Source organism: Chiloscyllium plagiosum, unplaced genomic scaffold (assembly GCF_004010195.1).
Source record: "Chiloscyllium plagiosum isolate BGI_BamShark_2017 unplaced genomic scaffold, ASM401019v2 scaf_65, whole genome shotgun sequence".
Taxonomy (NCBI): domain Eukaryota; kingdom Metazoa; phylum Chordata; class Chondrichthyes; order Orectolobiformes; family Hemiscylliidae; genus Chiloscyllium; species Chiloscyllium plagiosum.
The window spans coordinates 12,453-26,246 of record NW_025215308.1 but is presented as its reverse complement, the minus strand read 5'-3'; the positions used below and the strand labels follow the sequence as shown (position 1 = coordinate 26,246).

The 13,794-nt window shown below is 45.9% G+C and overlaps 1 long non-coding RNA gene across 1 annotated transcript; it reads right to left on the bottom strand.

Moving 5' to 3' along the window:
- Positions 1-916: 916 nt before the first annotated feature.
- Positions 917-12,776, bottom strand: LOC122548276. The gene is made up of 5 exons (XR_006311202.1): positions 12,682-12,776; positions 8,063-8,132; positions 6,355-6,391; positions 3,731-3,857; positions 917-1,153 (listed from the first exon to the last, which is right to left on the bottom strand). It is a non-coding gene; the product is annotated as an uncharacterized LOC122548276 (long non-coding RNA).
- Between the last annotated feature and the right edge of the window lie 1,018 nt (positions 12,777-13,794).

Here is a 13,794-nt window from a genome sequence, read left to right as displayed (position 1 = left end):
GAGAACACCCTGTATTTCTTAATCTAACGGCTTCTTCCTCATCAGGAAAGAGTGAGTGGAGCCTAGTCCTCACATTCTGGTGACATCCAGCCACAAATAGTCAATGATATTCAAGTAAGGGATTGCCAGTCAGGAGTGGCCTTCTCCTGTTAGTTAAACAGGCAGCAGCAACTGGGAGGTATTGTGTGGATAAGTCTGAGGGTACCAAGCCTAGCCCTCATAGCTAGATTCCAGCGGACTAAACCTACCACAGTTTTTCCCAAAATGTGATCAGGACCACAGGTGGAGCTGTGAGCCGAGATTCTGGGGGGTCACAAACTCTGAATAACTTCTCATGTATTTGTTACAAAAGGATGGCACGGTGGCTCAGTGGTTAGCACTGTTGCCTCACAGCGTCAGGGACCCAGATTCGATTCCAGCCTCAGGCGACTCTCTGTGTGGAGTTTGCACGTTCTCCCAGTGTCTGTGTGGGTTTCCTCCGGGTGCTCCTGTTTCCTCCCACAGTCCAAAGATGTGCAGGTCAGGTGAATTGGCCGTGCTAAATTACCCATCGTATTCAGAGATGTGTGGGTTAGGTGTATTAGTCAAGAGTAAATACAGGGATAGGGGGAATGGGTCTGGGTGGGTTACTCTTCAGAGGGTTGGTGTGGACATGTTGGGCTGAATGGCCTGTTTCTACACTGTAGGGATTCTATTAGTCCCTAATAACCACCACGCAGTGTCAACCTGTTACATCAGCCATGTTCCCCACTCTATCAGACCTTCAGCTCCAGTCTTACAGATCTTTCCCATCACATCTCTTCCAAACCCCAACACTGAGGGGTCACCACACCTTTTCACAAACCTTGCAACAGGGTCACACCAAGAAACCACTTGGGGAGCACCAGTCTGAGAGAAGGCAGTTTACAAAGAAAAGATGCCAAAAGTCGTACCCTTACCCCTGGTGCTGGTGTACCCCAGAGAGCTGCTAACTTCGTACTGGTGGAGGTGGGGGCGCGGGATCAGGAGAATATTGGAGATCTTCCCGAGAGAGCTGTCATCAGAGGCCTGACTCCTGACCTCCTCCAGAAGCAGCGCCCCTCTGTGGTGGGGCGGACTGTTCGAAACATCGTAGGAGCTGGAACTTTTCCTGGTGTGGCTCTCTCGAACAGGCCTGAGATCAGGGACAAGAAACCAGGGTGACCGGGCAGAATCGCTCAGACATCATGCTGCGGCACGACCGGTCTAAGTAACCAGAGAACTGAAAGCGTGGTAATTTTATAACAGTCTGACAGGCAGAATACAAAGAAGCAGAATGTATCAGCGCAGTGACGGAACGGGGAGCTTGAAATTCAACCACACAATTCCATCCATATCCTCACCATGGGGAAGGTCCACGTTTACAACGGAAGTAACCAACTGTGAGACAATGATCAGGATACACCCTTACTACTGCCTAGTTGTTGAAGAGTCAGAGTTGTCTAGCACAGAAACAGACCCTTCAGCCCAACTTGTCCATGCCAATCAGATATCCTAAACTAATCTCGTCCCATTTGCCAGCACTTGGCCCATATCCCTCTAAACTCTTCCTATTCACATACGAATCCAAATGCCTTTTAAATGTTGCAATTGTACCAGCCTCCACCACTTCCTCTGGCAGCTCATTCCATACACGTACCACCCTCTGCGTGAAAACGTTACCTCTTAGGTCCCTTTTAAATCTTTACCCTCTCACCTTAAACCTACACCCTCTAGTTTTGTCTTCCTGGGAAAAGACTTTTGCTATTCACCCTATCCATGCCCCTCATGATTTTATAAATTTCTGTAAGGTCACCTCTCAGCCTCTGATGCTCCAGGGAAGACAGCCCTAACCTCTTCAGCCTCTCCGTATAGCTCAAATCCTCCAACGCTGGCAACATCCTTGTAAATCTTTTCTCAACCCTTTCCAGTTCCACAACATCCTTCCCAAAGCAGGGAGACCAGAACTGAATGCAGTATTTCAACAGTGTTTTAACCAGTGTCCTGTACAGCCTCGCAATATGACCTCCCAACTCCTGTACTCAATACTCTGACCAATAAAGGAAAGCATACCAAACACATTTTTCACCATCCTATCTACGTGCGATTCCACTTTCAAGGAGCTATGAACCTGTACTCCAAGGTCTCTCTTCAGCAACACACCCCAGGACCTTTCCATTAAGCGTATAAATCCTGTCCTGATTTGTTACTGTATTCAAGAGAGTTATATAAATGGAAGCATCATTTTAGATCAACATTAGAAGCAGGAAGTAGCTGTTGGGAGTACACATTTATATTTCAGCACCAGCTGGAAAAGGCTGGAAATTTTGGATTATTGGGACTTCTTTCTTTAAAGGATTTTAACCATGTCACCACTTGGAAACTGAAGTCAACAGTTTAACGTGAGCTGGAAGTCCCTGACGTTTTATTAGAAATTGAGTGACTTTGGAGAAACAGCTAAGGAAAGCTTTCAAGGAGATAGGAGATGGAGTTTATTGCTGAATTATTGACAAATAAACGAGCTAAGAGGAGACAACTGGCGGTTCCAATGCTGATGGCTGCACAACAATTCTTTCTGGGCTGAGTTGGGTTCTACACTCCCAGGAGGCAGAGTAAAGATGACACCCAGGAGGATGTAAAACTCTCCTGAACTACCATTTTCATTGAACATCCTGGGAGAGTTTCCAAATAGCAGCACGTCTATCTGAGTGGTAACATCTGAAGGGGCACACTGTGTGACCAATTCTTAATAACTTGAATCCAAGTTGACTGGAATTGAAACGGAACTGGACATTTATCATCTGTCTAATCCTGTCAGCTACTCAGTTTCATCAACAGGAAATCCAGTGGATATTTTATCCTTCATTTCCAAACCCTTGGCATACAGGCTTCTTCTTTCTCCTTTTGACTTTATCCATTTAAAACACTATTCCTGCAATGACTTGTCTTCTTTATGGTGTGAATGTGACAGTGAGTGGGATTAGGGGATTATGGTTTTAATCCCAGATCATAGTTGAAGTGTTAACCAGAGTTTGCTTTAAGAATAAGTTTTGTTCATAACGTATGGATTATCTCTGGGTTATACAGCATGGAATCAGACCCTTCGGTCCAGCCAGTCCATGCCGACCATAATCCCAAACTAAACTAGTCCCACCTGCCTGCATTTGGCCCATATCCCTCCAAACATTTCTTACTCATGTGCTTATCTAAAATGACTTTTAAACAAGTAACTGTACCACACTTCCTCTGAACGATAATTCCACACACGAACCACACTCTAAACTAGTCCCACCTGCCTGCATTTGGCCCATATCCCTCCAAACATGTGCTTATCTAAAATGACTTTTAAACAAGTAACTGTACCACACTTCCTCTGAACGATAATTCCACACACGAACCACACTCTGCGTAAAAAGGAAAGTTGCCCCTCATGTCTTTTTTAAATCTTTCTCTTCTCACCTTAAAAAAAATGCCCTCTAGGCCCGAAATCCCCCACCCTAGACACTTGATGGACGTTTATCTTCTGTTGGACAGTAATACTGAAGGGAAACTATTGGCCATTTTGGTAATGGAACCAACGTGGTTGTACTGATGGAGTGACTGGCAGAGGAGTGGGACTTGATTATCAGTCACACGACAGTTATAGAAACGCTATGGCAGAGGAGCTGCGAGACTCGAGGAACACCAGGACAAAACTATTTCAGAGTATATCCAAAAATCTCAAGCAACTCACCTGAAAGAGGTGGGTCGTTGCACCCGAGATGGTCCAGGTAACCGGAATACCTGAGCATCGTATGCATCATAATCAACTTGGATGGGAAGGCTGCTCTCAGATTCCTTCGGGCTGCTCGCACCTATTGCTAAAGACAAAGGAACGCACAGGGAAATTAACGGCACATACTCTATGTTACTGACTGCAATCACTGAGAGAGCTCTGAGGAGATCCCCATAGTATCATGGACACCACAAGTAAATCACAGAGAATCTACAGAACCCCCTGAGGTACCAGGTCTCAGAGCTGGCTGCAAGTTTAATGCTGCACAGTTTTGAAATCGTTTTGACTCAACTATAACAAAAGAAGTGTATCTGTGGAACAATGAGTTGAGTCCTGGATGTTATTGAGGCTCAATATTACTGTCTTAACTGGATATGGTTTCAGTAAATTTGTAACACACACTCCTGACATAAATAATATCCTAACTTGACAGCGAGGGCATGGGAGGGTGGGAGACAGAGTAAGCGAGGGTAAGACAGAGAGAGAGAGAGAGAGAGAGAGAGAGAGAGAGACAACCAGAAAAAGAAACAGTTCACAATACAGGTCTGAAAACACAATGTAGTGAGTTCAGGGAGGGAATATAATCCTAACGTTAAACCAACCTTCTCAATAGCTTGAGTTTTCTGTTCAAAACCAAGGATATTCCCAAAACTCACGGTTAATTCTGATACATTACAACATGGCTAAGGATTCAATGGGATCACAGCTCGACATTGGGCATTGGTGTTGTTGGTCAGCACATTGTCTCTTCATTTCAATGGAATGAATCGAGACAGACTCAAATCCAATTCCTGGAGGATACAAACTGACAGCTCTCGATAGCACTGAAGTGGCAAACTCATTCAAGAGGCCAGAGAGATGGGTGGGTGGTTGGGGGGAGCGGGGAGCCAAATAGCTGGGATTAATGGCGACAGTCAATGTTCGTATGGTGTTTGACAACAAGTGGTACCATGGCCAAACTTCACCCAGGCTTCACCCGATGTGTGCATCGCCACAGAGCCGACACTTCAGAGACAGGAGCCTCCTGTGCCCTTCAGAGGCCAGCCCCTCTCACAGCGTGTCCAGGTCAGTCACCACACAGCAAGGGTCAGCTCTGCACAGTTCAGGGTCACAGCAGAGAACGCATGAACCCATTCAGCCATCGCTCATTCTGGATTGGCTGAGCCTCAGTCAGAGGTTGCTGACCTTCCAGGATTGGCCCAGGATCTCCAAAACTTGGAGAATTAACCTGCAGGGTAGTTACTTGGAGAAAGACACTTCCAAATGATTCGCTGTACATTCTTATTACTGACAGAAATACTGGAGGTGGGGGATTAAAGGCTACATTGCTAACAGTCGGGATAAATCCGTCTGAGTAAGAGTTTGTTCCCTGTCCAAACGGTGTGGAAAGACAGTGCCTGGAGAATGGGCTCATGGGAAAGAACGGTCATCTCGAGGAGAGCAGTGTAGGGCTTCAAAAGGATACTGACAAGTTGGAGAAGTGGGCATTGAGGTGGCAGGTGAAGTTAAACGCAGCGAAGGGCAAGGTGTTACATTTTCATACAACAAAACAATATTAAATACAGGTTACTAAAGGTCGTGCAGGAACAGAGGGATCTGAGTGTGCATGTGCATATGTTCATAAAGGTGACAGGACAGGCAGAAAGAGTTGTGAATAAAGCATATTGTATTGTTAATGGAGTACAACAGCAAGGAAGTGATGAACTTCTAGAAGGCACTGACTGGACCTGGAGAACTGTAGACGGTTTTGGGTGCAACATATTAGAAAGAATGTGAATAATTTGGACAGAGTGCAGAAAAACTTTATCAGAACGGATCGAGGGATGAGGCACCTTCATTGTGAGGAAAGATGGGAAAAATTGGGACTGTTTTCCTTGGAGAGCTGAAGTCTGAAAGGACGGTTTGATGGGAGTTTTCAAAATCAAAAAGAAATAGATTGGAGAGGGAGAAACTCACAAAAGGACTGAGAAAGAGAGGCCACAGATTTTAAGTGTTTTACAAAAGAAGCAAATGCAAGATGAGGAAAAAAAAAAATTCCACAAAGCGAGTGGACTGGGTTTAGAATCCACTGCCTGGCAGAGGTAGATTTAACTAAAGCATTGAGGAGGATGGTTATGTACATAGAACCCAACACGCAAGAGTCTGGCGAAAAGGCAGGTGTATCGCACTGTGTTAAAATGCTTAGAGAACCATTGCAGGCACAATGAGCTCAATAGCATTCTCTAGCATCGGAGCAATTCAGAGATTCTGTAACGGAGGCAGAATGCTCCTAGTCAGGAGGTCACATGAGGAAATCACAGCAGGGTTGGTGACTTCAGCCTCAACAGTTGAAGCCTGAAGGTTCCTGCTGGTAGGCAATCTCTGCAGCATGGCTCAAATGTGGTCTTGACCTAAAAGACAGCAGGTTATTGAGTGCTGGAAACCAAAAAGGCCAGAAACAGCAAGCCCTCGTACAAGGACCCGACCAACCTCCCACCTGCGCAACACCCATGGGTTTGACAGATACATCAGTACTGGGGTGCTACATCCAACTTCAACAAAGGACCTGCTATCTCCATGACAACGGAATGATGAACACTCACTGTTATCTTTATTACTTTTGCCTCTTTCTGCTGGAGCCTAGAAAAACAGAGCAGATGTGAGACAGTCTGCGGAGTTTAACAAAGCGACCTCAATACAAGTAATCCGAATCAGAGAGCTGTGTAAAATGCAGAAAAACTCAATTTCATATTAACGAATGCACTCTTTCAAAACATAAAAAGATAACCTGCTGTTGTTGCAATTAAAGTAAAACATCAGTAGTATAAAGTTCTTTTGTAGGGTTAATCATGGATAGGATTAAGGATTAGACTATATATCTCCTGTAGCTTTAAATAGATTTTATATAGGCTTTGTGAAAATACAACAAGATGAGTCCTTTAAAAAAAACACCAGAACATACCACAACCAGATTGACAATAAACTATGTCCACAATGTGACACACTTACACATACACTATATTAATAAACAGAGCCCTATACTTTGCAGGGAAAGAACAATTACATGCATTGTAGGAACTATGCATTATGCCTGTTTCTATTCAACAAAATGGCTGACAGCCATTCTCCAGTTCATCTCTCAGGGGGCAATGGGCTTTACAATCAGAGATGACTTGCCTGGTTTAAAATTTAAACAAAGCCTGTCTGTTAACTGTCAATAAGCATTAATGGGCGCATTCTCCATGGCAACACCTTTGAGTTCTCTTGAATCAACATTCACCTCTCATGCAGTACAAACGTCGAGTTGAATTTGTGGAATATTCCCACCGCTCTGGAGCAGCTGAGGGGAGTTGAATCCAGACCTCCTGGCACAGAGATAAGGGTACAACCAACATGCCACAAGATCCCCCTTGAATGTGTGTTCCCTGCTGAAAGTCCTAATGAGGGTAAGTCGAAAAACTGCAACAGAATCTGTCCTTCTTTAGGCTATAATAAATCCATTCTGCTAATAGTTCATCTACAGTGACTATGATGGTTAAAACACAGACACTGGAGAGTCATGCAAGTCCTCCCCACAAGGAAGCATTTATAAACAGCCAGGAAACCTGGCTGAACTCTCGCTTTCCTTTGCAAAGTGCCTGCAGGAAGTTGTGAACACAGCCCAGTGCATCACACAAGCCACCCTCCCATCCATTGACGCCATCTACACTGCTCCCTGCCTCAGAAAGGCAGCCAACATCACCACAGACCCCACCCACCCCGGTTATAACCTATTCCAAACCCTCCATCAGGCAGAAGATACAAAAGCTTCTTCCCCGCTGCTATCCCACTGCTGAATGGGCCTCTCAAATTTCAAATCTAATGCCGATCTTCCTTTTAGTGCACCTTCTTTGCAGCTGTAACTTTATATCCCTCGCTCTGTTCAATCACCCTGTGACCTTGGTATGATCTGGCTGTACTACACTCAGAACATAACTCTCCACTGTACTTAGTACATGTGACAATATCAATGAAACCAAAATGGCAAAGGTGCTGCTTAGTTTAGATGAGTTACCTCAGCTTCGATCCAGAATGAAACCTGAATGTGAACAGCATTTGATTACATTTAATGTTGGTGCTGTCTGATGGCCTTCTGAGGAGCGTTCGAAAATCATTCAAATGAAAATAATTATAGAAAAAAATAACTTGTGCAAATACAGCCAGAGATTATTTTGGATGAGTAACAGGGCAGACGTTCATGAGAGGTAGAAACTAATTGCTATCATTTTTCAAAAGCTACCACACTACACCAGCAAACAGGTCCCAACTCACCTTCCTTGCTGCAAGTTTAATGCGAGGAGTGAAGCTATTATAATAAAGCTGACTCTTGGAGGTGTAGAAGCTGCAAATAAAGCCATGAGACTGAGTCAATCCAACAGGACTTTGTCAACAATGTGATCGGTGACATTCAAGAACAGTAAAATGTAACCGATTTCTCTTTCAGGTTGCAGCAGGCTGACAGGATGGAGTTCCTCGCTGCACTGTGTGATTGCATTTACCAGATGCTGGCTGATCTCAGGCCTCTCTCAACCTCTGATCTTGCGGCTTGTCACAGAGTAAGTCGCCACAGAAACAGGCAAATGGTCAGACTGCACCAGCTATTTTGGCAACACAGAGTAACCGAGACAAAGAAAGGATGATTTCGGATATGCATAACCACAAGTCCAATAGAGATATTTTACACACGCGCGCGCACACACACGTTAATGTCTGCATATCACAGACAAAAATAAAAATCTGATCTCAATTCCTGCAGCTCCCTATCTACCCCACTATCAAATTTGTTCATTTCTTACAACAGCGACTTGACTTCAAAAAGTGCTTCGTTAACTGTACAGTAACTTGGTGTGATGGCTAGTGATTATTTAAAAAAAAGCTTTAGAAATGTAAGGCCTGCTTTCTGGTCCCTCAGCTATTTTTTCCTGGTCCAGCCTAGGACAGAGCGGTCGATGTGGAAATGGCCTTGCGGCACAGAGAGCTGGATTCCCTGTAGTTCTTCCTTTATGGAAGCTGGCATTAAAGCTCTCCTGGTACTGATATCAAAAATTCCAATTAGAATCATAAAATTCCTTCAGTGTGGAAGTAGGCTATTCAGCCCATCGAGTCCACACTGACCCTCCAAAGCCAGAACCACCCCATCTCTGTAACCCTGCATTTCCTATGGCCAATGGACCGAACCTGCACATCTTTGGACTGTGCGAGGAAACCCACGCAGACGCGGGGAGAATGTGCAAACTCCACCCAGACTCTCCATGCCCAAAGGTGGAATTGTACCTGGGTCCCTGGCACTGTGCAGCAGTGCTAACCACTGAGCCACCATGCCCCCCCCCCACTATAGTTAAGGGAGGATGTGCCTGATCAAGAGAACTGGCAGATTGGGAATAGTGGATTGTCTTTCGCAGTTGAGTGCATCCCAGCAAACCTTACAGCTGGCTGCTTTGTAACTGACTGGAGGGGACTTGCTCTTCACACGAGATATATCAAATGCATATGACAGGTCATATCTGGGTACAGAGCAGAAATAAAAGCTCTGCATTGTACAGTGCCACTGTCAGGAATGAGTCATCTTATGGTTGCTTTGAACATGAATGGGTTGGTGAGACAGAGAAAGAACAGAGAATCAGAAAGGACAATCAGTTAAAGGGAGAACTAGCATGCATGCAGCGCCTACCATAATCTCAAGGCATTGCACAGATGCAGTCCCTGTGATAATACAGGAAACACAAGGTCCCACAAATTGCAATGTGGCAGTGACAGCATTATCTGTTTTCATAGAAACATAGAATTCCTACAGTGTGGAAGCAGGCCATTCAGCCCATCGAGTCCACACTGACCCTCTGAAGACCATCCCAGCCCCCTACTCTATCCCTGTAATCCCGCATTTCCCATAGCTAACCCAATAGCCTGCACATCTTTGGATTTTAGTGATGGTGGTTGAGGGATAAACATAGGTCAGGACACTGGAAACATTCCACAGTCCCATTTGAATCACATCGTGAACTCTTTTACACGCACCCAAGGAGTGCAGAGGGCTGTTTAACCAGGGGGTGGCACGGTGGCTCAGTGGTTAGCACTGCTGCCTGCTGCCTCACAGGGCCAGGGTCCCAGGTTCAATCCCAGCCTCGGGCGACTGTCTGTGTGGAGTTTGCACATTCTCCCCGTGTCTGCATGGGTTTCCTTCGGGTGCTCTGGTTTCCTTCCACAGTTCAAAGATGTGCAGGTTAGGTGAATTGGCCATGCTAAATTGCCCGTGGTGTTAGGTGCATTAGTCAGAGGGAAATGGATCTGGGTGGGTTACTCTTCCGAGGGTCAGTGTGGACTTGTTGGGCCGAAGGGCCTGTTTCCACACTGTAGGGAATCTAATCTAAACTACTGCAAGACAGCACCTCTGACAGTGCAGCACTCCCTCTGCAGGACACCGAAAGTGTCAGCCTGGATCATAGGATCAAGCCTCTGGAGTAAACCTCAAACTCACAACCCTTTCTCTCTATAACAAAACAAAGAGGGTATTGTATTGGGGGAAGACAGGTTTTATTAAAATAAGGTAAGATTCAGCCAAAGTGGACTGGTGGGTAAATCTGCAGCAGAATGTGGGGAGGAGGGAGTCATTTAAAATCAAGTTGGGGAAGAGTTCAGACCCATCGTGTTCCCTTTAAGGTTAAATGCAGGAACTCAAGCCCAGAGAATGCTGGATGCCGAGGAATATTCCCTTCTAGAATAAGGAGGAAAACTGAGGCTTTCAACAAGTGCAGACAACACACCAAGGGAAGTCCTGGTTGGGTATAGAAAGACCATTAAGGGACTTAAGAAATCAATAAGGAGTGCAAAGAGAGTGTATGGGAAAACACTGTTGGACAAGATGAGGGAGTATCCCAAAATAACCAGGGAAAGACTAGGGCCCCTTTGGGACTAAAGGGGCAATCTGTGCATGGAGCTGCAGGACTTTGGTATGGTGTTAAACAAGTAGTTAACTTTGGTTTTCATTTGGACAAGGTATTAGTTACAGAAGGAAGATGGTGAGGTCATTGAGTAGTTTGACTTAGGGATTTGAAGAGGTATTGGAGGTTTGGGGGGTTTGCAAATAGATCCACAGGTCCCAATGGGTTGTATCCCAAGCTGCTGTGGGAGATGAGAGGGGTAGGTACGGGCCTCTGAGCCAAACTTTTAATTCCTCTCTGACCACACGGGAGGTGCGAGGGGACTGGGAGACAGCCAACGCGGTTCCATTTTTCAAGAAGAGTGATTGAGATAGACCAGGCAATTATCGCCCAGTGAGTCTCACATCGGTGATAGGGAAACTACTAGAAAGAGTTCTGAAGGAGGGAACTAAAGTTTCATCAGGGATAGTCAGCATGGACTTGGTCAGAGGGAGGTCACGCCGAACAAATTTGACTGGATATTTCATGATGATCAGGTGTGAAGGTGAGGGTAGGGTGGTTGTTGCAGTTTATATGGATTTCAGCTAAATCTTTGACCACGTCTCAAATGGGAAACTGGTAAAAGGTAAAAGCACACTGGATCCAGGGTAACGTGGCAAGTTGGATCCTAAATCGACTCTGGTTAGAACCAGAGAGCGGTGGTAGAAAGCGGTTTGTGTGACTGGAACGCAGCGTGCAGAGGTGTACCACAAGGATCAGTGCTGGGTCTCTTATTGCTTGGGATATGTATGAATATTATAGGAGAGAATGTGAGGGGGAATGGGTTTACAGACGACACGGAGATTGGCCGGGTGGTTGACAGTGAGGAGGAAGCTCTTGGGTTACAGGAGGACATAGGTGGGGATTGGTCAGACAGGCAGATCAGTGGCAGATGGAATTTCCTCCTGACAGAGGTGAGGTGAGGCGAGGCACTTTGGAAGAAGGAACAAGCAAAAGGAGTATTTAGATGAATGGCAAGACACAAGGAAGCTCAGAGGAATCTTGGAGTGCTTGTCCACAGATGTTTGAATGTGGTAGGACAGATTAATAGGGTAATCAAGGCGGTATCTGGGACACATGCCTTTATCAATTGTGACAAGAGATTATAAGATCTGGGAGGCCATGTTGGTGCTGTACACCCACTGATCCAGATCTGGTTTCCAGCATCTGCAGTCATTGTTTTTACCAGATTAATAGGGTAATCAAGGCGGTATCTGGAACACATGCCTTTATCAATTGTGACAAGAGATTATAAGATCTGGGAGGCCATGTTGGTGCTGTACACAACTCTACAGTTAGAGTGCACAGTTCTGGTCACCACACTATAGGAAGGATGTGATTGCAATGGAAGGGGCTGCAGAGGACGTTGTCTGGGATGGAGCAGCTCAGTGATGAAGAAAGGCTGGCTAAGCTTAGATTGTTTTCTTTAGGGCTGAGAGGGGACCTGACTGAGGTGTCTAAGATTAACGAGAGACAGGGACAAGGCAGGGTCAACAACAAAGGGGCATAATTTTAAAGAAAAAAAACAGAAGGGTTAGAAGGGATTGGAGGAAAAAATCATTTCACCCAGAGGGTGGTGAGGGGCTGGAATACACTGCCTGGGAGGGTAGCTGGGGCAGGAAACCTCACAAGGATTAGAGAAAGGTGTGGGTGACCACTTGAAAGGGCCTTGAAAGTGGAACGAATGTCGATTTAGAGTACTTCTGTTAGTATCGACTAGATGGTGCTTGTTCATCAGTACAGAGGCGCTGGGCCAAAAAGCCTGCTTCTATGCTGTACGACTCTCTAGATGAGCTGGAAGACCTGTGTACTGTATGATTCGATCAACCATCTGACACAAAGGCAGAGTGTAGCCACGGAGCTGTACAGCAATAGTAGGACTGGCCCCCGGAGTAAACAGTGAGCAAAGCTATAAGTTCAAATCCAACCCCATCCATCAGTAAGTGAATAAAGTATGATGTGAGCACCACCCACCTGTGGTTTATCCAGTGGGGAATATTGTAATCGTCACCTAGACGGGAATCTCCAGGGACCCCTCGATTGTGTAACTGTTGCAAAAAAAAAGAGAAAATCCATGAAACTTTTCATACTGCTGAAACACCGTGGTTCTCCTGGGGAAGGATATAAAGAGCTGGAAGAGAATAAAGAATCATTTTAACTGGACTCACTGTGGCAGGGAAGGGGATACGGTGAAACACCTGTCTTATACGCTGACCAACACATACAGTAGAGAGTGAAATCACAGACGGCAAAGAACCAGCTGTTTCCCAGGGGGTGAGAGTTAGGTTATAACTGTCCCCAGTCATTCAGTCCCATAGCTAACTTTGGTTGCTCACTAAAGCAAGGAAAGGCAACATTTCAGGAGCTAACAGCTTTGCAGAGCTGTGTCAAACTGTCCTCCAAAAGTGCCAGAGAAGCTGCACTGATGCACTGTCCCCCTCTAGTAGATAGAATGTACATAGTCAACATATCAAACAGTAGACTCGGATATGAGACTGAGGTTTGACCTGCCTTTGTGACGCTCGATATTCATTTGACTCATTGTGTACAGGAGGACACCAAGGCCTGCACCTTTTGTCATGAATCACTAAGCATTCCATAAATACACAATGACAATCAACAACATTGGACTGGTTGATGCTGATAAGTAAATAGGTACAGAATGATTCAAACTGAACTAGTGCAAAGTGCTTCAAGATGACCAGTCTCCTCAGCAGCCAGGCACGTTCAGCACAGAAGCCACATTCCCTGAAAGCTGCTGATCCAGCAGCACCCAGACATAGTCCGAGACACTGCTGGGTCACAGAGAGGTGGGCACTGCACCCGGGTAGGCTCGGGGCTTACGGAGCAGAGACTGCACCAACACACTGGGATGGGAGGGGCAGCTGGGGGAGGAGGAGGAGGGGTGCAAGCTGCTGATCCAGCAGCACCCAGACATAGTCCGAGACACTGCTGGGTCACAGAGAGGTGGGCACTGCACCCGGGTAGGCTCGGGGCTTACGGAGCAGAGACTGCACCAACACACTGGGATGGGAGGGGCAGCTGGGGGAGGAGGAGGAGGGGTGCAGGGGTGGGGAAGAGGAGGGG